Here is a 26,543-nt window from a genome sequence, read left to right on the forward strand (position 1 = left end):
TCCACAGTCTGATCTGTGATTAAGTTAAGTTTACAAAAGCACTTTAGTTAAGGCCGGGAAAAGCTCACATTGCCGTAGAGCAAAATTATTTAACATACTGATAAGATTAAAAGCATTTTTGGGACTTGCCAGGTAAGTTTTATTACTATCTTAACAGAAGACGTAGGTCAGTCGGCATCATGCTGCCCTGCAAATTAATTGCTGATGCATGTAATTTCAAGATAACGGGGCTGTTATTTGCGAGAACTGCAGGTTTTCCATATTCAAGGAAATAGTTGGTGGTGTCTTACACCTACCACGCTGTAAATTTATTCCACTGCATTTCTAATTTCTTGCACACTGCGGCTTTGGTTTAGCTAATATATGAGAGCTTCTGTCTTTAAGCTCAGGAACTTGCAACGTTGCAGACAGAAGGTGTTTAAGTACAGTAGTTGTCAAAACTTTCGTCAAAAGTTTTTGAGCAACACATACAGTAAGAAGCCACTCAACAGATAGAAAGCTTTTATACATTTCTGCAGCAGATTAAATACTCCCACATGGAAGCTTTAAACTGGTCCATTCCGCGAGGTGCCAGCCGGCGTTGTACCTGTAACACATACTACAACTCCTAATTGATTTTACAAGGCAGCTTAGGCTCTAATTGCTGATTTGCCTGGGGAGATTCTTGATCCCAATGGCTTAGCAACCTCTTTTTTGTGGCATGCCGTTAGAGGAGATTTTCATTCATGGGAGAGCAGATAGGACGGGGATTGAATGAATGCATCGAGAAACAAGTTGTGTACTGCATTTAGAGGAAAGGCAGATATGAGGACTAGGACACGAGTCAACAGATGCATTCCATGAAGCTTGAATTCACTGCATATCCCGTAGCAAATATTGTTCACATTTAGAGTACGTTGATGATGATAACCAATTACATAGCAAGAGTAGGAGAGCAAGAAATCATTGCAGCGTGGTGAAGAAATGCTAAATTGATTTCAAAGTGTTTAAGGATCAGATTTTTGCACACTGTTCAAGGCAGATCTAGTGGGGAGTGAAATAATTGGATGTTTGATACAGTATAATACAGTATTTTAACATGTTTGACACCAAATCCCAAGCAGATGAATAATTGGATAACAATATCAAAAAGATCTCATTGATAGAATCAAGTGCACTTTGAATTTTAATGCAATTCATTTGTATTTGTTCATTTAATAAGTAGTGCTGTGCAAGGAAATAAAACGTTATCCCCCGTGTCTCCAAAATCTTGTCATCAGTATTTCATTTGATTTTGATGGAACGTCAATCCAAAACACATCAATAAAGTGCCCTCACTAAAAGTGAATGCATCAATCAGCAGTAATCAGAGTAGCAGGAAATCTCATTCAAAATCACATTATTGAATGATCATTAAGCTACTGCAGTTCATATGAATATCACTGTGGTCGAGGACAGTTTAGTCATCTGGCTGCTAACACTGTAGCTGCTCCAGAGACAATGAATACAATCCTGAGTTTGTCAACCGATGCATTTGCCATTTTCCCATCTATGCTCCAGTGGGCGTTGTATAAAGGTCCAGAATTGTCAGCATTACTGGAATGTTAAACTTATTTCAGTTTAAAATTAAACAATATGATGGTGCTCAAGTCAACGTCTCGTTTGTCTTTACAGTGACGTGACATCACATTTCCAGGTAGAAATATGGAATCAAATATTTGAAGAGGTTTTTTATATTATAATACAACATTAATTGTATTTATCTGGTGTATGAGCAGGTGCAAAAGGAAATCTTGAGGTATGGAAAAAGAGTGGTTATTATTTAACACGGCACCTAATCAATACATAAGGTATAATGTATAGTGAGCGGGTCGTTATTCTGCTATAACAACCCGCTCACTATACATTATCCCTGCGTATTACATGGCTATTTACTTACTTATGATTTTATTAATTTAAAAGTGATTATATTTCCATTTTCTAGTGTTACCTTTTTTTTTTTACCTACAATTTTTTTACTGTGTTCTGTTTCATGTTACTTCATGTGCCATCTCTCTGTCGTAGCCCACAGTTTTTGCATCGTTTAACCTTTAGTGCTTTCTCTCCGCTGTTTCATCACTTTTCTTTTGTTCCCTCCGTAAAAAGTCAGTTTTACCGGACTTCTTTATGTGGATTGATATAATTACAATTAGTTCTCCGGATAGTGTCATTAGAGCCACATCCCTAGCAACGGTCTGTTCTTCTTAGCAACGGTCTGCTATTGAGAAACAACAGACCTTGGATTGCCATAATTAACCGATCAGAATCAAGCATAAAACTCAGCCGTGTGATAATGATATAACAAACAATCAAATGACTAAATGGAATGCAAACGGGCTCAATTTAGCTCAGTTAGTTCGGATATGTTGCCGAGGCACCATTGTCTTCCTGTGCCTTTTATCAGCGACTTTCTCTCATGCAGCCATTTTTATGCGCAACACCAGCTCAGAGTCAAAATGAATAGAGACATCAAGGTAATTTTCAGGCAAATTAAATCATCACTGTCATCATTTTTTTTTTTGCTGTTGTTAGTTAGAGTCCATCAACTTTTGGGGAAATTCTTTCTCTTTTATAAGTGACAGTGACAGAAAATATTGAAATGTTTCTAAGATCATGTAGACGGTGAAGCACAACCTATTGGCAAATATTGGTGTAAAATATCACAATAATATGACACAGTTGCAATATTGTGCCACTGAGACTTTCAACATATTTCCATATATGTTTACATAACAGCATCAAACCATGAATTGAACTTTTAAGAACAAAGTTCTCTGGTGATATCTCCAAGGTGCAGCCCATCTGTGATAAGCTCCCACTTTCTGTTTTGTTTCAGTTCCAATTCAAAATCTGCTCCTCAAACACCCCAGAAATAAACAGTATGGGAACATGGTAAGAGTAATCTGACAGAATATATGCAGTTTCATAAGACTAGCCAGGCAGAAAATCGATTGGGGGGGGTTTGTGATTTGGGGGAGTTAAGATGGGAGAAATAACGTGTCACTCACAGTGCAGAGCTTCTTACTTCTGCAACCAAGTCTGAGGCATGACCCACAGCCTCTTTCACATGATAAACCCTGAATAGTTGTACCTTTCACCTGCTTTTAATGTCCTACAAGAAAAGGAGACTATATGGTAAAAGAGATCCATTTAGACACATTTCTCTCATCATTCATTTTGTCTATAGAGCCTTGATGTAAGCTCAGTCTTTCTGTACAGGCCTTGACAGAAGTGCAAGGTAATTATTGAAACATATGGATGGCTGGGCCCTCTCTAACCCTCTCACTAATGATGCTTGGCTATTACAGAAGGGCATAAGAAGGACACTGCTACTATTAACTGATATATCCCACCAGAGATCCATGACTTATCCTACACTTGTTGGCTAAAGAGAAACTGTAAGAGCTTTAGAGAGGCGTAGGGAAAATATCTGACACATACAGAAATGTAAAACATGGAAGTGTTAGCTTCAAATTTGTGAGCATCTCTTGCATCTATGCTAGCCAAACAAGCTTATTTTGTCTTTAAAAAGGTTTGGCCTGTTTTCACACCATACTGATGTCCTTGTATAATGAGATACGTACAGCCAAACATGGTTTAAATGTTTAAAACCCAACACATTTCTCTAACACGCTGACGACTACCTATTGTATTTCACTGCAAGTTGTTACCAACAAAGTTAAGCAACCTCTGATGGACGAACACATTTTTAAAAAAGGTTGCTCTCAGAGGCTGATGGTACCCTGGGCTCGCACATAAAATTACAACAATTGCTTAATCTTTGCTACATCAAAGCCCTTCCATTGGCAGCAGATTCAATTTAACTCCAGACGACCCACTTCAACTCCATTAACTTTCTTTGCTGAATAGGATCAGGGGAAGATGCCTCCCCATAATGCCAGCCCGCTTAGGGCAATTTTTCAGCTTGGAAGCTGCAGTCCTCTCTGATGTTAATGGACCCAACAGTTACCCTTCCCCAGTCCATGCAAAACATGCGTACATCCCCTAGGTACATCGCAGTGTGACCCAGCCAACTGGAGCTTTTGTTCATGTGGTCTTGTGGCTATGGGCAAAATTGATGCTGCTACACAATGGACTAAAAGCTTTTGGCGGACAGCAAGAGTCCCCAACACAATAGCTGTAGCCGGTCCAGAAGCAGCAGTTGAAAATAGCTTCACTGCTTCAGACATATGCAGCACTTACACAATTTAGCTGAAATGGCCTTCTGCTAAATTGGAAGACTGTGACTAAGACCTGCTAAATATTTGCATCAGACAAATATGACTAACACATATAGTGTTTTGAAAGCTCAACTTTTAATACAATTCTAACAAAGTTTATTATTAGACCACATTTTGCCTTATGGCGTTATGGAGTGCCTTAACACAACCTTACTGCATACTCTGAGGCAGTGTAGATAGTGTACCAGAAGTCCAGTTTAGGAAAATGAAGGCCAGAAAACACATCTGTTCAGTCATTATTGGTGAAAAATTTCAATCCTCTCTCGCCCAGGGTCGGACTTGGAACAAACTGCTGCTCTTCCTTCTGCCAACAACACCATTTCTGCCTTGATTCCATTTAATTATTTCCCACTTTTCGTTTTCCGCTTGACCTTTGCACTGACATTACATGGACGGTTCCAATTCAGCGGTTGTTGGGGAGTGTACGATGGGCTGTACCACTGCACTGTCCTTACAGAATACGTAGCCTATAACCCTTAATAAGATGGACTGTTACACCATTGGGGGCGGCTGTGGCTCAGTGGTTGAGTAGGTCGTCTCTTGATTGGAAGTTTGGGTGTTCAATCCCTGATTGCTACAGACACATGTAGAAGTGTCCTTGGGCAAGACACTGAACCCCTAATTGCTCCTAAAGGTGCATGAGTGTCCAAAGACTGATTGGAGATTGGCACTTGGGCCTTTGCTATCAGTGTCTGAATATTGAATGTTGAATGTGACATGTAGTGTAAAATCGCTTTGAATGTTCAGAAGACTAGTAAAGCGCTATGTAAGTACAGTGCATTTATAATCAAGCTAGCCATTGCTAGGAGGTAAATTATTTTCTCTTCCCACATTGCTTGTGGTGGTCTAGCAGCCCACTAGGTGGCTCAGCCCATGTGGCATTTGCCAAAATTACCAGATTGCCAGTGCGTGCCTTCTTTGGACCATTTTCCAACTGGCACCTAGCAAACATCTTTGATTGGTCCATAACACCAGAGCAGTTCTAACATCCATCTCTCCCAGTTGCTAATTGAGACAGGAGAAAGGCTTCAGCCATTCCATTCTCTCCCTAAACGACTATTGGACGCTGGAGACCAGATGGTCTGTCAGCGGATGTCACTGGTGGCCAGTTGTTACATTTGACAATGTGGGCTGATCTGGCAAGTATCAGTACAATTTTTCTGCCTTCAAGAAGGAGCAACTGGGAAAACAGCACTTGGATTGATTTCATCCCTCATTCGGCGCACAGCAAATATTTTTGACAAAGACATATGGCGGAGAGAAGTGTACAGCAGCAGGCTGGTCAGCCTCAAGCCTGAGCTGTTTTCACTTGATTGTTTCAGGCAACGTGCACATTTAGACAAGCAATGTATGCAATGTTTGCATGCAGGCAGGCAGGCATACACACTTCTTTTGCTGAGACACAGAGGCAAGTGTTAAATCTCTGCAGAACCACAAGTATGCCTCCCTCACAGTATTCCTTTTCCCCAAAGCATCACAGTGTTTACCATTATAATTCAACACATTGCAACATGCGGGTGTTATTGAATCATGTTCATCAGCAGACATGAAGTCAAGCTATTTTTCTCCAAACCACAACACTGCATGCCAGATGTTGGCTGTAACATGTCAGGAAGGAAGCAGCAATGCTGCCTCGAAACTCCACCTCAGTCACCCTGTCTTCAGCTGAGCCAATCTCTGAGAAATAGAGTCTTTCACCTTCAGTCTATTTGGAATTGGGGGAACCAACCTGACGTTCAAAGTTGCTTGCTGAAGCAGAGTCCCTGTCTGTGCTTTGGCAGCTGGACTGATAGCCAGCCCTGTGGAATGGCAGCTGTTGAAGGGCTTTTTAAATTGCACCCAGGTTGATGGGTGGCTGTCAGGAGGGCAATGGACGGAGAATTTTTCGAAAGGGGAGAAAAAATCTAAGGGAAGTGAGGTGGAGGGGGTGGGGGGGTAGTGGAGCAGGGAGGACAGTGACCCTGATGCCAAGGTGGACGGGAAAAGAAATGTCTCTTCTCTTGAAAAAAATGTAAGTATATAAAGTGAAGGCAAGTGGGAAAACAGTGAACGGGAAGTAGGGATTGGGGGAAGGGGCGTTTGTAGTGACATTAGTGGTGGAATAAATGGAGCGCTAAGGCCTGTCATCGCCAGGGTTATTCAGGTAGGCAGCACATCAACACTGTTCATCAGGTTTGATATCTCCAGCCTCTGTTTACATACAGTAGGATAATATCACTTTCCCTGCCGGCTTGATCGCCTGTCACAGATACAAATGGAAAATGGCGACAGCGCTTCCATTCTCCTTTTTCTCCTTTGTGCCAGTCCAATCCCACCATTCTCCTAATCACAATAGCAAAGACGTGTTTCCATTGCCTTTTGAGCAAAATCATTGTGAATGCGCAAATGTATTTCAAATTAAACAAAGTGGAGATACTGTGATTTGCAATTTGCAGTGCGGTTGAACACTGTGGGTGTCGAATAATGGGACTATTCCAGCCTTATAGGCTAATCTCGCCTTGCTGTGGTTGTGCTGTGCAACAGATGGTGTTTTAAGAAGGTCATCATGTCTATTTCCCAGTTGTTACACGTCCTAGTTTCATTATTTGGGGATATTTAAGGCATAATCTCAAACCTGTCAAACCGCAGCTGAACGGACCCAGTGCTTGTTATATCTATTAGACTCTGTGGAGTTCTCTGTGGAGTGCTGAAGATTGAAACATACCGAGTGTACACTGAGCGGCAAATTATGTTAATAAACTATCCAATTAGTACTGTTAAGTGTTCTATCTTACAGTGTACTGTACTGTCTGCCATCTTTACATTTTAATACCATGAAGGGAATTCAGGCCAGGAGACCATTAAATGTGACTGCCTAGTTTAGGGAAGGACTGTTAATGTCTGGGGCGATTCAGTCTGCATCTCCACGTACTCTCACACGTGTCTGATAATCTATCAATCAAATCAGTCGATCGTATCATTCCCTTCTGTTGGTATGTCCAACCAGCTGGTCCTGCGAGGTTCTGAAAGTACTCGACTACCTACATTCATAGCCAATTATTAGCCATAAATCTATGTAAGGCAGTAGGACCTCTGACAGGTGGCTCTCTTCCTGCCTGCTGATTGCCAGAGTGCACCTTTTAATCATTTCCTGTATTCCCCACCGGTCAAGAAACCTTTAAGTGGAAGAATGGATCGGACACAATGGGGCGACCAATTTTCTCTTTCCTTACTCTTTGTTTGTGCCTTTCATTTGCTCCCTCCCAATTATGTTGCCGTTAGATTTCAGTGACGCAACGTGTAGCCGATCTTGAGCATCATCTTGAAGATTAGTAGTGTGTGGAAAATTTATATTTCTTAAGCTCCAGTATATCAGATTTGCAACATTTCACTGGAACAAGCCAACATGTAGACTTTTATTAAGATCCTAGTAGTTACACCAATGGTTTAAAGACTATATTATGTTTTAGAATGTAAAGGATTTGTCATTTCCGAGCACCATTCCATTCATACCAACCATAAGCCCAAGCCTAGAACCACCACTTAAATGACTGTACATCAAACTGTAGCCATTTAGTCTCAGTAACTCCATAATATAGCTTGCATATAAACTAGGAATAAAGTCCCCTTCAGCATTTTGACAGCAGCTATTCAAATACTTAGCCCTCATACTCTGCAGTCATATTCCTCTGCCAGAATCAATTGCGCTGGCAACCACAGCCAAGCACTGAATTTTATCTCCCAGCTGGAGAAAAAAAAAATAAGGGAAGGGAACACAGCATGGAGATATGCTGTTTATCAGTCACACGACTAATTCTCTCTCCCATCTCTCTTGGTTTCCCTTTGAAAGTGAACTTGGTATTAATCAACAAGACCTTGAGCGCCTTATGCGCACAATCAGCGGTGACGTGCCCCTTCTTTCCCTTTTTTTATGGTCAATCCCTGACCTTTTGAGTGCCGCCCACATTTTAATTAGTACTACACTAAAAAGCTGCTCAGTGCCCCCCCACCGACTCGCGTTTCCCCTTTGTTCTCGTGACTCCTTTTTTGTTCCCCAATGAAATCCGTGGGCGATATACCACATTCAAGCTGGGATAGAATATCAGTGGTGAAGACGTAGTTTTTTTTGCAACTGGTTGGAAAATTACAAGGGCTTAAGTGTCAGACACATATGCCTGCCAAATGTAATCAGCGGGTAATAAATGTTTGCCCTTTACACTAAAAGAAGCAACAGCAGAACTGAATGTGCGCTCAGCTCATGGCAGCAGATCGCTCTGTACTTTGGTTAAGATTATTTCCCAATAACTAAATCTATTGCTATCTCCAGGCATGCCTCTTGAACTCTTCCCCAAAAATGACATCACCTTTTAATCATTACAGCTTTTATGACAGTGAATAAATTGTAATCTAACGTGTTCTTTTTCTTGTCGTCCTGCAGCTCTTGAACTGTTGGGAAGGTTGCTTGAGTGCTCAAAGGTAAGCTTTTGCAATCAAATCCTGTTTAAAAAAGAATTTGTCACGGCCATTTTTAAGCTGGGTTTCTATGTGTGCTCAGTCTCCGGGCTTGTGTTAATGCTGGTTGCAGCAGAACAGAGCCTCAGAGGACAGAGAGTGAAGGCCTCTTGCTCTTTTCTCCCCACTGTTTAATTAGCATGGGCTCAGAGAATGGGGTGCCGCTTTGGCAATCACGAAGCCTGCGCAGCCAATAAGAACTTGTGTTCAACCACGTCTGACAGAGATAAATGGCATGCCGCAACATCTCAGCCTCGCCCATCATCTCTGTTACCCGTGCAATAGTGCATTGTGGGAAAACTAGAGGAGTCCCACGAATCCAAGTGGGCATGTGGGTCATTTGATAACGACATAAATCCATGTGGGTGTTTTCAGAGCGTTTGTGTGTGCAGCTAGGTTGCTAAATGAAGCAGAAATGCTTGCGGTTGTGTCGTATGCATGGATTTCATTGGGCTTAGCACACCGCAGAAGGCAGCTGCATAGAGTTTCCTAACCGAGATGCTGTTTGCCGTTTCTAGGATTGGGTTTGGCCAGTTGTTGGGAAATTAATGCTGATTTTACAAATAATGGCATTTTGGACCTGAAGGTTTAAATGGATTTGGAGAAAGTATCTTAAAATTGGTGTACTTTTGAGATAAGGGAATTGTCATTTGGTAGCATTTAAAGCTAGGTGCTACATCTACGGCCAAGTATTGGCTAATGGATCCAAAACCATTGTGTTATGTGGGCAAAGAAATAGAAATCCATCCGTGATATGAGCCTGAATCACGCAGTAAGATTACAAGAACATCGCCTACACTCCAAAAATAAATGAAACTTATTTTTAGACGTTCAGCTCTGTTAATAGCCACTGGAAAACTTCCCAGTTAAACACAACACGACGATGAATCACCTGCAAAATCAGCGCATGGTCCAGAAAGAATGAAGTCATGGGACTGAACTTAAACTCCAGATTGATTCCCATCATGGAAAATAATACTTATTATTATCAGGCCCATTTATAACCTATTAAAAAGTGCAGTGCCGTCATTATTGAAGAATTTTCCCCATATCTGACACCTTTTTATGACTAACATGCTCTTCACTTATGGGGTGGTTTCAGCAGTAATTGCTGCGGCCTTTTCCCCTGTCTCCTATTTCAGCGGATCACAGCAGAGGAACAGTTTGTAGCAGTGGGGGCATAATTAGTGATAGGCCTTGGACATGTCATACTCTGTTAGCCAGCCTCGCTTTAATTCCTTTGTCTCCTCTCTGCTTGTAGCATTTACTCAGGCTGTGTGTATGAAAGTGTGCAGCATTAGTGTGTGCGTACTTAATATGCCCAGTGTAATTTCATCGGACAATATGAAACAGTGTATTATGGAGAAACCGGAGGGTGTTTCATCACGTGTGTTTGTCGATGCTGTAAGATACCTGTGCGAGTGCCCCTTTGATTTCCTGCGCTACAAAAGAAAACAAATCATCAATTTTGGCTTCATCTCAACTAGAAAGGCTTCAATATCCAGCCGGCTCGCGAGGCTCATTTTGGCTACAATTAGAGGAAACCCTTTCAGGCTTTCTGTGGCTCCTTTTTAAGCAGCTCCCCGCAGCAAGCAAACGCATTAAAAAAAAAAAGGTTTTGTGTGACGCCAAAAAGGTAGACTGGTGATTACTGTCAAAGGAGGGTTTTTTTGTTTTTTTTTGGCTTGATGAATGTGTGTCTTGTGTGTGAGTTTGCAGAGGGGTTTCTCAACCCGGGCTCGCTGATGTGCGGGCGGATGAAAGCCGCTTTGAGGCTACAGTATACAGCCAGGAGGAAAAAGCTCTTCCTCCGCCGCCACCTTCCTTTTCTTCCCTCCAATTTCCTTCATCTGCCTCTCTCGCATTCTCCCGCCACCATCTCCTCTTCGCTGCCTCTCCCCCTCTTTCTCCTCTGTTGTTTCCCTATCCAATTTTCCCTATACATCCAGCCCACTCATTCTCCGGAGCCCTTTTCCCCCCGCCGGAGCTGTCTTCATGCCTGCGCTCATCTGTGTCAGCGTCTCTCCGTCCGCCCTGTTTTACTTTTATCCGTTCACTCCTGACCCCTCTCTCTTTTTTCCCCCCACGCGAGGCTGGCTGTAGTGAAGGACGCAGCCGGCAGCATGATGATTAGACGGAGTAACATTCCCAGAATTCCGACAATACAGGCTTAAATAAAGTTTTCTAGCCGAAGTTGGTGCAGCATTGTGGCTTTAAATCTGCATTTTATTTCAAGATGTTCATTTGTAAATGTGGAGCGTGGGGTTCAGGTGTGTGCCCAGAGGAATTTTAAGGGAATGTTCCCTCAGCCATGGCACATGGCACCTCTGCAGATAGCAACCCATGTGCTTCTGTTCTTTTATCACGCCATATTAACTTCGCAAAGAAGAAAAGAAAAGAAGAAAATCTGCATTTTGTTCAGAAGTGAACCTTGAGATTCGAGTTAAGTAAGATAAAAGCTGGATTTTTAAGCTCTCCTCGCTTTGATGATTCCCTTAGATAACCTCCTGACCCTACATTGCACACCTATTCTATCCCAAAAGAAGCAGTGGAAGCAGCACAGCAAATAAAACACAATTTTACAAGCTAGATTTCAGATTTTTAATTGGTTCTTTTGAGGCCTTTTACTCTTGAACGTGCGTACATTTAATCAGCGTTCATACAACTTACATTTTGTTCATGTTTATTGTCATTGTTAAGCATAAATGCCAAGCTATAAAGATAGCATCAAGGTTGCTTTTTAATCACCATTGACCTTTATTCTTTCCATTACCCTCATTAGAACACACTTTGCTTTTTCTTCAGATGCACATCAAAGTCCACTAGCTGCACCCAGCTTTACTGCTCTCCTAAGTCGGACTAATTCTCTATGAATTCTGGGTAATTTAGGACGGCTTTTAAACTAAATATGGCCGACTGAGATAAAGCTCAATGCTAGCAGAACAAAAAACATATCTCCGGAGGAAGAATTTAGAAGTTACAAGGACATTTTAAATGTAATGTTTGGGTGGGAACCGGCAGAGAAAATGTGCCTTTTCTTAAGGGTTACCATGGTGTCTGAAAACCATCTCTCTTTTCAGTCCTGTGTGAACAAATCAAAGGTCATGTTTTCCTCTTTGGTTAACATTTAGAACACAGCACAAAGCACTTCCTTCTGACATCGTGTAAACTAACTTTTAAACTCGAAAGGACGTGTTGCTCCGTACAACCGGTGATTTGTCTTCCGCTTTTGAAGGCCTCGCTCTGCCTTCGAAATCAATCAATAATCAACCAATGATTCTCCACAAGACAAAATACCTTTAAAGTGCTGCATCTTATCCTGCATTCACAATGAAGCTTGCATCAATCCCATGTGCCCATACCTCTAAGATTATGAGCCTGATTGTAATTCTCCGTCTGCTGTTTTGAAGAGCCGGGGCCGCTTGTTTAGCTATTGATTTTATTCACAAGGCTTCTATATTTTACTCGGTGCAAATCAGAGCAATTGTTTCCAAGTGCATGCATGAATCAATGCTTTCCCCTGGAGCCCGCGCCGGCGACCGCATGCAGGTCAATACCTCCAATTTATGTTTTAATTACGATGATCTACTAAGTGTCGGAGGCTCGGGTCCTTGCTCTCGCGTCCGACGGCGTGCTCCGTATCGTACCTTGGATTGGTCTCGATAGGCTTGCACGCGCAAGGATGTTGCAGCTTCTGCTGGATATTGAAAAAGACATGGATGCAATGGGGAAATTGGAAGAAATAACTGCAAAGCATTGCCTTGTGTTGACTTTCAAAAAGCACGTGCCCCGCTTCATGATCTGCTATCAATTGCAGCTCAGACAGCGTATAAAAACAACAACTGCTCCGCTCTGACAGCCTTGTTTGGCAATGTGGCTCCAGACTGGATTTTATGCCCCCTCCATGTTTGTTCTGCGCTGTTTTTGTTTGGCAGGGCCGTATATCATTTGATCGCTCGCCATTAGAGGTGATTGCTTAACTCAGTACGCCATATAAGTGGCTTCTGGCAGGCCTGAAAGCCATAAATTTTATTGACTCCTGTAATTAGGACAGATCAATAAAAGGCAGTTTCTTTCACTGCTTCCCAGGACTGTATTGGTCGGGGCACTTTTCTAGGCTTTGCTTCCATCGCTATCACTCAATATTGGGACATAAAAGCAGCATAGAAAGCGAGAAAGTGTGTTTTTATGGAGTATTTTACAAACAGCAACACGGCAACTTTTGCAGTCGCAATCCAAAGATGTGAAGAAAAAGACAAAAAAAAAGACACCACCAGGGTTCCATTCTGCTCTCTGAGATTTTCCCTCTGCGATGATTTGTTGCTGTTGTTTTGTGCTACACCATTCGCAGATGCTCCAGCAGTAATACCTATTATAATACAGTAGAAAAACGGCCCCATAGTGCGTTGCTGTCAAGCCTCTTAAGTTGATAGCTGTGTCTTTGCACACTGCGGGAAGAATCCCTTTCTGTCAAACAACAGCTGCTGAAGACAAGATGATGCGGAGGGGCCACGGACGAGTGAGCCATCAAACCTCCGTCTCTGACAGGGTTTTGGCAAGCCCGCGTTTCAGAAGAGTCTGTCTCGCTCATGCCCTGCTTTTATGATGCATGAATCAATGATAATTGCGCCGTGTTGTAGCTTGTATGGCAGAAGTATCCCCCATGCAGCAACAGTGGAAAAGGAGGGAGGGATGGATCAAGGAATACCCAGAAATTAGCATGAATGGAATGAATCACAGTTCCCGCGGGATTATGATTCATTAGCTGGAAAATGTTCAGTGCAGAAGGCATTGGAAGCACCGTGCCAATGCAACTCATAAATTGTGAGGACCGATGAAAAGCAAGGTTACCCTATGGATGACGCATGCCTGTTGTTGGGTTCAAAGACGAGTTGTAAGGCTAACCTAGAAGCTGCTCTATGATCCCGTAGGTTCAACAGGGCAAATGAAACGTTCCCGGAAGTATTTTTTTGTTGCTATACAAGTATGCTGCGAGATTTGATCAAACATGCGCCTCAAAAGCTCTCAAGCAAACTGTGCGACCAAATCAAAGCCTTATCCGAGCTCCATCGGGGCCTAATTCCAAACCAAACCAAGCTCCCATTCTCCTTCCTCTTATCCCCTCTGAAAAGCTCAGTGATTAGAAGTAGACTTAAAGTCGACCACAGCACCCCCTCCCCATCCCACCTCACCAACCCCCCCTTTTTCCCCAATGGGACCTTCTTGAATCCCCCAAAGCCTCGGCCAGTTTATCAGCATCGGGGGATCAGGCAAGTCTCTCCCCGCCTCTCCACGTCAAACAGCGAGCCCAATGCGCTCCGAGGCCTTTCGGTGTAATCTCTTTGGCTGTCGACAGATCTAGTGAGGGGTCAGCTGTGATAACAGGATCACTCAGGTGGAGACAGGGGAAGGGGGGGTGCTAAAGAAAGGGACAGAAGCTAAAATAGAGAGAAATGTGGGCAAGTGGAAGGTGAGTTTTGCTGCTGAAGCTTTAGATTAGAAGGAAAGCTACAGTTGTGTGCATGCCCACACAGGAACTCGTCTGCATGCCAAAGCAAACTCTCCTACTTCTCTGGAGACAGTAGCTAGTAGCTTAAACAAATCAAAAACAAGTTTAATTGATTTATTGTGTAAGTCAGCCATATCCAATCTTAAGTATCTGAGGCCAAACCAAACCTCTCATTACACAACTATGATTTATAAGTGAGACTGAGATGAAGTATTTCCCAACCAGAACAATTCATGACCTACGGCAATGCAGTGCAAAACACTAATCCATCCATGTACTCGTAACAGTTTGACGTGAGCGGGTCACCTGCAGTACCTGAACGACCCACTAAGGGGATGTGGCCCAAACTCTGGGAATCACTGGTGTCAGTCATTACCATAGACTGTATAAAAAGATGGCCGACGTGACAGCTCCCTAAAACTGAAGCCAAATCACCTCTATCGCCCCCTGCTGACGGGCTGCAGTATAGGTCATAAAGCCCGCCTCCTCCATGTTAACAGATGGGACATGAGTCAAACTATAAAATCAAAATACACGACAAATAAATGTTTCTCAAACATGGTTTCTGTCATTATAGTTAGTTCTTATCATGCTGATTTACATCCAAGTGTTCATTTTTAGAAACGTTTATGTTTAATTATTTGATGCTGTAAAAAGGATGATTGACAGCTGTTACAGTCGTAGAAGTTTACATATCTGTGAACGTCTGTACGTATAATATAATTTCAGGTTTGTATACACTCAAAAAAAAAAAAAGTAGTACCAGTATTTTAGACATCATTGTACAGAACCTACAGAACACTCTTGTGTTCTAAGAGGTATATTTCCTATTTTCAGCCATTAGCTAGTTGTTAGCCGTTAGCTAACTTGATACTCAATTGCCAAAGTGTGTAATTTTCAAAGAGGAGCTAGCTAATGCCTGAATGAGACCATGTACACTCCGGCGTCATATTGAGACCAAGCAGTCTGTGGAGACTGAGAGCCAGCATCTCCCCATAAAGGCTATAAAAGTGCTCATCCCCTTCACCTCCACTTTCCTGTCTGCGTTCGCATTTTCTGACTGTGATCAAAAGCAAGTACAGGTCAAGGCTGCAGATTGATGATGGTCTGTGTTTATTCATTTCTAAAGTGCATCCCCGCATCAACCACTTATGCACAACAAAGACACAGATTAAAGTAGATGTGAGCATAATAAGAAAGCAGTATTGGCAATTAGCTTATTGCTAAAAGCATACATGAAAAGGGTTTATGCGTGATGTTGAGACAGTGATATGAAAAGCAGTGGATTTTGTTTGGTGCCCGACTAACTATGATGTTTTTAAAAATTATTTGACTTCAGCAAAATTGCCTAAATCGTCTTACAATGTATGATTTTAGTTTGGCAATTTTTGAGTCTTTTTTCAGTTTAGTTAATGGATTGTGGAGGTTTAATTATTAACTAGTTTTAGTTTAGAATAGCCTACAATTTAAAGAGGGGGTATTATGCTGTTTCACAAGACATATACAATGTTACAATGTTGGATGTTCAAACGAAACGTGGCTGAAGTTTTATATTTGTAGGTAAAAGTATGTTGGAGTTGCTTTCAGACAGACTTCTCCAGAGGCTTCACTTTGTGATGTCACAAAGTTGAGGAACTCTGTATTTGGGCATTCATTTCAAATCGAAAAAGCAACGTTTACTCTTTGGTGATAACTCTGTAACACAGCCACAGGGTAGGAGGCGTGTCTCAAACACTGAGATCTGCCCCTCGGCAGGCTTAAGAGAGCTGGCCAATGGGAAGAAAGCGGGCTTGTAGGGGCAGGGTTTCTTAAAGAGACAGAGCTGACTGAGTCGTTCTAGGCAAAGGCTGGTTGCAAGAAAAATTTGTTTTTTTTTAACTGTAAACTATGCTAAGCAACTCCACGGGTATCACATAGTGAAATATGAAACTTGAAATTAGCATAATACCCCCCCTTTAAGTGTGAATGTGTGAGAACGTTGGGCAGCTGTTTTTATGTTCTTTCAGGGGAGACTTTCAAAACCCCTGGCACAGACCAAACGAATGAATAATCAAAAAATAGTCCTCAGATTGTTGTTGAACAGCAACCTTTGCACCCAGATGTACCAAAAAAGCTTCAGCTGAAAGATAAATAATCATGCCCAAACAATTACAGTGTCAATAATGGAAAATCCAATATTGGGTTACAAACTGAGTCCTATTTGACATGGCTGGATGCCTGACAGAGCAGCGAGGCGCCCTGACAATGCTACTTTGGCCTGTCTCGCCCAGTCTGCTTCTGCTGCATCCACTGGCACTGTGACCTGGCATCTTATTAAAACTGCCATCAGCCATAGAGACGCAAAAAAAAAAAGAGGAGCAGCAGTGGACATAAATAGTGGAAATAAATGGGAGAAGTGAAAGGTCATAGAAAAGTGACGAGCTACAGTATCAATTTTCCGCTTGGGCATCCAGTTGACACACATAAGCCATTACTTACAGCCTTTCAAACATGCTAGAATATATACGCAAAGTTTTACAGACATACTTTGTATGCAAACAGACACGCCAACATTCATAGACTCCCTCTATCTCTCTGCTTCTGATTCTCTCTCTCTCTCTGACACACACACGCTGAGAGGCAGCATGGTAGGCAGTGACACAAAGCTAATGCCTTGTCACACAGGCTGTCAGCAGATTAGCCAGTGGATTACACCCCAGCCATTAGATGTGCACAGAGCGAAAGGCCACAAACATGGCAGAGAGAGAGGAGAGGAGAGAGAGAGAGAGAGAGAGAGGCTGGCAGTGATTGGGCATATTCTGCATAGGAGCAACTAAAGGAGGAAAAAAGTTAAAGGAGATGAAAGGGAAGAGAAGATGGCTGGTTAAGTAGCGCAAAGGAAGAAGTCAAAGTGACACGGAGGAGGGAGAAGATGGAAGGATAAGAAAAGGGGGATTGGGTCAAGGAAATTTGCAGTGAGAGCAGAGGTAACAAGATAATCAGACAGACAAGACAGAAAAGGTAATAACAATGGTGAAGGGAGGGACGGGGAGAAAAATAGAAAATGCAAGAGGAAGGATGGGAGAGTGTCCAGGAGAAGTTGTGGAGTGTGCAGGTGGGGGGAAAAAAGGACAAAACAAAATGGATGGGTGGAGTGGAGGTGACACATGATGGGGAGAGGAGGGGGAACAAGGATGCTAGAAAAACTGAAAAAAAAGAAGGGGGGGAGGGATGAGTGGAAAGAGATGGAAGGGAAAAAACAAGTGTAGAGATTAGAAGCGAGAGATGGGATGTGAAGCATCAGAGAAGAGGATGGAGGATACTCTGCAGTGTATAACACACACACACACACACACACACACACACACACACACACACACACAGCACACAAGGGAACAAAATGAATGGGAAGAAGTGGAAGATGTGGAGCTTGGCAGAGAAAACACACAGATGGATTATGGGAAGGATGATGGGATATACCAACAAGCTCTCACTCCCAGCTCGTCAAATACAGCGGCTTGGTCTGTGGCCCTAAGCTTTAAAATATGACAATGAAGCATCAGTTGGCAAGCGGAGAGGTCCGTCGGTAAGGTAGCAACACGCAACGTCTGGTTCGACTTTCAAAATAAAGTAGTATAGTAAAGGATAACGAATAAATGTTCAAAATAAAGCGTGTTGAGCAGTGGCGTACTCAGGCTGTTTGAGGGGCAGGGGCAAAAAAAAGGGGCACCCGCTGTATGCCATGGGGAACTAGCGCGTAGAAAGTTGGGATGCGAAACAGCAACATGGGCATTTTTAGCGATGGAGGCTTACCGTGAGGGCACATTGTCTCACACGTAGGAGTGTGCGGAGGTCATCATTATGAAATGATGGCACCAATGGGGGCCACTGACTCCCTTGAGTACACAATCAATAACTTCTTTCTACATTGGGAAAAAGCCGCAGTTCATTTAAAGTTAATAACCAAACTACTTGGTTAGGTCTCGGGAAAAAGATCATGGTTTGGGCTTACATAGGTTCTAAGAAAGGTACACTAGTAACATAACTAACTGTATGACAGACCTGTACTTTACATATGTTATTTAACAAAAACAGGACTTTTACTTTCACACATGGGAATCTAACCCTCATCTCTTGGATCAAAGTCCCGTCTTTGTTCGACCCATCCATCTCACCTACTGACAACTGAATCGGTTGTTCACACTCGTCATACTACTTCACCTGTCTCCAATGGCACATGTAATTCAGCCACAAACTCCTCATCGTCTCTTGATCTTGATGTGCCTTCTTCAAAACCGACATTTTGTCACAAGAAAGGCATTAGCCTAAATACAACAATTGGCTAAATTCAATTTAGATTATTCAGTTTCCAGGTGCTGATACTAGCCATGCTGGCTCACCGCTACACAGCCATGGCTTACTTGGACTCTTGAATGGAATGGTGCTTTCACAAATGCTATTCGTAGCAGAGGCTCTGAAAGTTGTAAACGTTAGCTAAAAAGTTGGCTATTTAGAATCCAGCAGATGTCGTGATGTTATGTGATTGTCTTGCAATATATCAATTATCACAGAATCGCTGTATCATGATATTATCATTGGCCACATATCGCGTATCGTATCATGACTTACCCTGCGATTCCCACCCTGACTCAATCCAGTGAGTGTAACCCAATTTTTAAGCTAAACAAAAGATTGATAATAGTGGAGTTTGCAAGCCGCAGAGCTAAACACTTTTGGTAGCCACTTGGTGGCCGTTGTAAAGCGTTTGGTCGTACAATATTCAAGAGTTGTCAAAGAATATTAGATGTTCAAAGGTCCTTATTATATGTCGAAATGTTGATTGTCACCTTAATTTGATTCCCTTACCCTAGCATACTCGTTAGCCTCATTTGCTAATCCATTGTTACTAATGCTACAGAAGACAAGGGAAACTGCAGATGGCCCGACTATTGGCAGCAGTGTCGGAAACTTTCAAGCACTTGTCAGTTTAAGTTTTACCACAACACTCTCGTGTCACCATCTGTTGCGTAGCGTGAAAGCTTCACTGCATTGTGAGACAATAATATCGCTCAGGCCCTTTTTTCTCTCTTGCCTTTTTCTTTTTTCTCAATCAGTCGCCGGTTCCTCGAGGAGAGGTGTCAGGCCTTCTCAGTTGGTGTTTCATTTTATGATAATCTCCTTCAATGCCACTACCTTCGCCACCTACAGCCCCCGCCACAAAACCACTTTGCAGATGTAATGACACGTAATTGTCTGCTGGATTTGCCTGTAAGGAGCTTCATTCAAGCTGGTATTTGTACGGAAAATGGAAGGGGGAAGATGTCAAGTTAACATGGGCTAATGGGAAATTCTGATATCTTTTCAGACTGGCAATTGTGTTGAGGAAAGCCATGAGAAGCTTGTCATACTGTGTTCACACAGAATGCATGTTTAGCGTGTAAATTACATGCATTGTATACCTCTGAGTACACAGCAGAATGTACACTGATTATTCTTGAGGTGGGAAAGGCTTCATATGTGTGTCTGCATATACTGTATGCCAACATTTGTGTGCATGCATGCATACATGAGCGTGTACATGTGCGTGTGTTTGACAGGAAGCCTGATGTCATTCAGGACGCTTTAGCTGGTTGAGTGATTTGACTGTGTAGCTGCAGAATGAGCTGAGTCTCAGAAGTGCCGGAGGGAGATTGAGGGGAGAGGAGGGGGGGGAGTCGGCTAAATGTGTGAATCCCCACGGGAGATTCAGACTGTTTATTATGATAAGCCTCTGCGTGTGCGCACATCCCGCCATAAACATGCATAAGTACACACATAAAGTCGTGTGCGCACATGTAAAGAAAGAATAAAGGAAAAAAGGGGGGGAAAGATGAAGACGTTTCAAGAGAGAAGAACGCGATAGGCTCGTAGTTCACAACCTATAAAAGCTAATTCCACGCTAGCCTATCCATAGCCATCTCATGTGGGAGCCATTCCACCTTTTAAACCGCCTCTCACTTAAAGCGGGCCCAGATGTAAGTCAAGGGGCTGCTTTGGATTAGCCAGAGAGGAAAACTCATTTCCTTTGCCTTTTTTTTACGAGCATTTAATTTGAAACAATTAAGATATTACGGTGCTGCGGATTCACTACACGGAGTGACAGCTGGGAGCAATCCCATAAACCCCTGAGCCAGTGAACGAGGCACCTTGCTGCCTCGACTCTCTCGCCTCCTCCCTCCTCTTCCGTCCTCCTCTCTGTGATGCCGTTTTCGAGCATCCCGCTTAAGGCTCTGCTGAGGTGAACGCGGCACCTTCGCCTCAGCTGAGATCTCGCTGCAATCGCCAATTACTTTAGCAGCTCATAAACGCACCAGTTGGCTGATGATAGAATGGCCTAATTTCCCAAGACTAAGAGGGAGGAAGTGAGCGAAGAGAATGTTTACCTTCTGGATGGCTTTTATTGTGTTATTGGATTTATAGCACAAGTTGCATGAGTCATCTTTGGAGGGGTGAATGAGGAGGATGCAAACTAGGGGGCAGCAGATGGTAAGCTAGGATGTAAACACTTCCTCTATGGATGCTTTCATTGAAACTTCTGAGCCCCTTTTTTGACGTCAAAAGTCGTTTATTTAGCGGGCTATGATTCCAAAAATATTGATGACCTTTCTGTCCTACGCTCAAAAAGCTTTGTCACTCTCTGACTCTCCGAATTCAAGCTAGCTTTGTCAGCACTCGCCCATCAATTCACCGCCCTCCTCCTACTTTCCTAGGAGGGCACTGGAGGTGTGAAATTGATGAAGGTGCGCTTGTGAAAATGTCAGCGGGACATCACTGGCCGGAAAAAGAGAGAGAGAGGGAGCGAGAGAGTGTATTTTGGGGTGGAGGGAGGGAGGTGTCAAAAGCTCCTTTTCATGAACACTGAACTGTAAAATGGAGCGAGCTGGACAAACAATGGCCGTGATCAATCGGCTATGGTGAGCGGCTTCTCGTAAACGCCTGACGCCAGACTGGAAAAAAAAAAAAGAGAGGGAGTAACAGAGAGATACGTGGACGGAGATGAGGTGTGTGTCAGTATCGGTTTGGGGAAGGAGAATCAGGGAGGTAGAGTGCAGGAGGAGTGGATGTAGAGAGAGGGGGAGACAATGGGAAAATGAGAGAGCAAAGCAGGATAAGATGACGGCAGGAGAAGGTAAAAGGCTTTTAGAGGAGGGGAGATTTAAATAAATGAGAGGGGAGGAAAGCAGGAGTGCATGATTTTTGAATTCGGGTATCAGGACTCGCAACAACATGCAACCTGGTTTGCTTCATGCCGTCTACAACGCCCTGTCCTGTGGTGGAGAATTGCACCATATGACGTGCAACAGGAACATTTAATCAGTAAACGTGACAAAGGGCTTCAATATAAAGCAATCGAGCACATGGTCATTCCTTTTGCTTTTGCATTAGCGTGGAAACAGCACGCCATACAGCTCAAAAGCAGGGCGGCTAATGCATCAATCAGTATCCATGGTCACGAATGTTTCCCTCATATGGAGGAGAGTGCGTCTTACAGTTTATCTGCTCGCCCTTTCCTTATAATAGGGACGACTTCCTAAGCTTTGATGTCATGCAGATTGACAATCAAGTGGTCGGGATCGGTTTTGCTCAGGGGCCTTTGCAGCTTTAATAAACTGTATTTGTAAACTCGCACTACGCACACATCCAGGTGTGAATTTGCACACCTTCACAGGACAGATGTCCAGCGTGAGGCTCCACAGAGGGACCCCGTCAGACAGGAGTTGACTCAATCTGTCTGAACCCGTTTTCCTCCCCACCTCTATCTCTCTCTCAGTCTCCGAGGACTCGCAGGCCGCTGCACACCGTGGCTGCTCACACCATCCCAGCTGATCTCTTAATGGACCTAATTGCTTTGCAGCTCATTGCACCCCAAAGCCAACACCAAACTAAATCAAACCGAGGTCCCGTCTGTAAGCCTCGGCGGGATCTGAATGCGCTTGACATCATAATAAGGTGATATTGACTACTCATGACTCAGCAGATCCAGAAGAGATGAGTAAGCGCGCACGTCAAAGGTTTTTTTTCCCCGTGACAGGCAGAGCTGCCGGGGTCGCGTAAGAGTTCAAGTCGGCCTCTTTAGGAGTGCAGTCCGTTGTGTTATCTTGTGACACTCGCAGTGGCAGACAAGATAGTATGCAATGTTGCACACTGAGCGATGGACTACTATAAGGAAAAATGATAATTCAAGACTACGTGCAGTCTGCAGTGAAGACATTGTGACATCAGGCAGCAGTCAGCTGCACCAATATAGTTAATGTCTAACTGCTGGCAGCAGCACCAGTAAAAGCTAATATATAACTACAGGAGTCACTATAGGTTAAGCTGGTCTGCCAGAACACTGTTAAGTGAATTTATTTCCCTAAAAAGCTGTTTCCAAAATCATCAATTTAATCTGGGTTGTCAGGCCCAACAATATTTTCTGCCAAAGTTGTAGGAGCATAAAATAAAATGAAAGAAGTCTAACACAATATTTTCACATCGTTATGAAAGGAAAAACTCCAGATTCCAGTTACAACACTAGACTATTTATTTTGTTACAACATCAAACATTTCATGTGATCACGAGATAAGTTGGTCTCAGGTGGAGGTGGACTTCCAATATGTTCTTCCAGCTAAGAACAGGCACCTCGGTGCTCTGCTATAAACTGAGATATCCATGCTGCCTTCTGTCTCTACCTGATAAGAACCATAGATATTATATGTACATAAATATTTCTGCTATGCACGTGGAACTCTCAACAGAGATTAGATGGAGGCGAGATGTCTCACTCATAGGTACTTCAATCACCATTAGAGTAAGGTCATCAAGTGTGGTATATATCTTAGCAGGGGTGTGACAAAATAGCAGTAAGGCAGTATATTGTCTTGTGCAACACAATTATCGAAAGGTTGGCGCCAAATATTGATACTTTAACTGACACATATATGGCGCTTTAAACAGATATCCCTGCGATTTTGTCTCCCTGCATCACTACTACATGACTCCTTGCGGCGGTGCTTATGACATGAAAGAGGGTAGTGTGAACGGATATTGTGGTGGATCATTATATGATCGTCTTGCAATGTATCAATTATCACAGAATCATTGTATCATGACATTATCGTGGGCATCGTATCATATCGCATATCGTATCGCGTATCGTATCGCGTATCGTATCACGTATCGTATCGCTTATCGTATCACATATCATATCGTATCGTGTATCCCATATCATATCGTATCGCATCGTATTGTGTATCGTATTGTGTATCGTATCGTGTATCGTATCGTATCGTATCGTATCGTATCGTGTATCGCATATCATATCGTATCGCGTATCGTATCGCATATCATATCGTATCGTGTATCGCATCGTATCGTGTATTGTATCGTGTGTCGTGTATCATATCGTGTATCGTATCGTGTATTGTATCTTGTTTCGTATCTTGTATTGTATCGTTTATCGTATCGTATATCGTATCATATATCGTATCGTGTATCGCATCGTATATCGTATCTTATCGTGTATCGTGTATTGTGTATTATATCGTGTATCGTATCGTGTATCGTATTGCGTATCGTTACCTTGCCATTCCCACCCCTTTATCTTGGTGTCAATAATAATAATGCTGAGAAATGCTGAGAAAGTATCAGGGTTCAAAAACGCATGAAAAGAAAAATTAAGGAATATAGTTTAAATGTACAAAATATTGCCTTCCTGATCAGGCAGTAGATCAATTAGACTCAGCTCTAACTCCAGAGGGTTATTCTGCCTTCTGTAGAGCCCAATGCATTTTAATATCCAACTCAGTGCACGCATACCTAACACAATATCATCTCCCGTGTTCAATCAAAGCAGAATCTTGTCATGCCTCTACCCAAGCTTGTCGTAGAACTTAATCAAATCTTGTAATTGAGACATACTACTCTAATTTATTTGTTCGCCACCCACTATTTCCTCATGACAATGTGAATATCAAGATATAAGAATAAGTTAATTATTAGGTTGTCACGTGAAAGGTTTCAGGTTACAGAAAGAGTAAAGTGATTTAGCAGAAAAGTGTCTCTTAATAACGTTAAAAGTAGATACTTCAATAAACCTTCCCGGGTTTAACATGACACTCATCCATTATTCTTATTCGGATGTGGCAGCAAGACGCCTCAGCAGCATACTGTAAATCACATCATCTGAATCTGACAAAGGTGACAGGCAGTAAAAATAACTACACAGATATTGTCAATCTTCGAGCTGATGTTCTGATTTGCTTTTGAAGGTCATATAAAGGCATCAGTATTAAATTGAGAGTTTCATAACTAGCTGAAAAGCCCTCACAGAAACATTTTTTATCAATCTGACTGAACGACACCAACGTACCCAAGATGACGCAGATTGCCGTCATCCGGTTTGGAGTGTTAAACTTTCAATAAATGATAGCTAAAGCTGTTTTCCCAGGATTTGGACTTTGCTCATTTAGTCATTAATATTTGATGTTACAGAGAATCCAGCTTCAAACTCTTAATGGAGTCATACCTATTTTTATCTGAATGTGTGATATGAAACACCCAGTTCTCCGTTGTCGTCATTGCACAAGCATTCAGCGTCCAGGTAAGTCTCCAGGGGGGATCATTTGGAAACATAAACAGGGTTAATTTAATAATCTGACTTCGGGAGGCGTTGGAGAGTGTTCTGCCCTGGGGGAGCATGTCATACGGCTGTCATTGTTTCCAACTTATGTAGGTCACTAAGTGAATTATAGATGTTATCGCTGATTGTGTAAGGCTCTGTATACAGCTGTTTGGCACTGAACCAATAATTTAACCACTTCAAGCCTATCGGGTACATAATTACAGCAACAAATGTGGCTTACAATAATACATCAATTTCCCCTACATCGTAAGATCTTGTGTTTATTCTGTGATGAACTTTGTAACTCTTAAATCCTCGGATTACGACTTAATGTTAATTGCTCATGAAAGCATGACTGTGTGCTGAGCCATCCATCATGTGTGACAGATTCTCAGAAGGAGAGAGGTATTAGATGTCTCAGCCAAGGACTACAGTTTGGTGTTGGTTTACATTTTTCGTGCCTCGGAGATGTGTGTAATATCACCTTGGCATTTGTTGCTCTCACCCCCCGCCTCAAACACCACCACCCACCGTCGTTCTCTCCCTCTCTTGACTGCTTGGGCAGCGGCCATAAACAAGTCAATCTCAACACGTTGGATTAGATTTATCCGCTTAAGATAGATTGTTATCCCAAAGAGCGCGAGTCTCGCTTGATGGGGAAATTAATTTTACGATGACTGGTTTACTTGATCAGGGTTGCAGGGGGGGAATGTATCAACTCTGGGGCGTGAGAGCAGGAAAACAACAATCCTTGTTTTTGATTCAGATAAGTTGTCTCTCTTCTCCGCCGTATTATACATGGTGTTGTCTTTGGGTCGCAGAAACTAGAGTAATGACTTGACTCAGTCATTTGTAAAGCCCCGGCAACTTGTCAAGGGTGAAAAGGCCTGCCGCTCCAGCTAACGGAAGATTGACAGCGAGAGATATTGTATTTTCACGTCTGTTTGTCCGACATTAAATGTGTAATTGACAGGTTTGTATGCAGAATTATAAATAGGCTATATGATCAGAAGTACGGCGCAACTTACCTCGAATTGAAAAGCAGTCCATAGAGGTGAAAATCTTTTCAATATAGCCATCAGCCCTCGGAATCTTAAGTGTTAAACTGATACTGTTATTGGACTGAGTAACAATGGAACTGACCTCAGCCTATTGTGCAAACAAAACCCAGCCTGAGCCCTACTCCTTAGTGTAAATTCATCCGACAAGCATCACTTAAATACCTCTCCAGCGGACTGAAAGCGAACCTCTTTTGTTGCATCTTAAAGCACAAGCTGATTGATTTTCCACCTGTTTCTTGCCAGGCGATTTAAAGCAGATACACAACACAAAAGTATGACTCGAAGGAGTGGTTTTATCCCCACTGAGATCAACACCGCACCCTGTAAAATGAAATCCTACCAATTCTTTAAATGGGTTTTCTTTATACAGTAACTTGTATAGTTCACAAGGCTGCCGCTGAAGAAAGTGCTAAGAAGTACAAGGGAGACACCAACCAGGGAACTATCCATCTATCAACTATGCAGCACAAAGGGGCTGTCAAGGACTCGGCTTGTGATAAAAAGCATTTTACAGCATTCTTGGAAAAGACTAAGATTCTACAGCCGTCCTATTGCTCAGTGAAGCTGTACTGAAACATAGCAGTGTGTTTTGTTAAATGTT

At 42.7% G+C, this 26,543-nt stretch overlaps 1 protein-coding gene across 5 annotated transcripts in view; it reads left to right on the top strand.

The window, feature by feature from the left end:
* LOC138600380 (receptor-type tyrosine-protein phosphatase delta-like) overlaps positions 1-26,543 on the top strand; it is a 382,688-nt gene that overhangs the window by 220,917 nt on the left and 135,228 nt on the right. For all 5 annotated transcript variants that reach the window (XM_069671768.1, XM_069671773.1, XM_069671769.1 and 2 more), the window contains exon 9: positions 8,677-8,714. The gene's annotated coding sequence lies outside the window, so the exon portion shown is untranslated. The remainder of the gene's footprint in view (positions 1-8,676; positions 8,715-26,543) is intronic.

Source organism: Semicossyphus pulcher, unplaced genomic scaffold (assembly GCF_022749685.1).
Source record: "Semicossyphus pulcher isolate SPU_LCO1_2020_fin unplaced genomic scaffold, fSemPul1.0.p SCAF_21, whole genome shotgun sequence".
Classification (NCBI taxonomy): domain Eukaryota; kingdom Metazoa; phylum Chordata; class Actinopteri; order Labriformes; family Labridae; genus Semicossyphus; species Semicossyphus pulcher.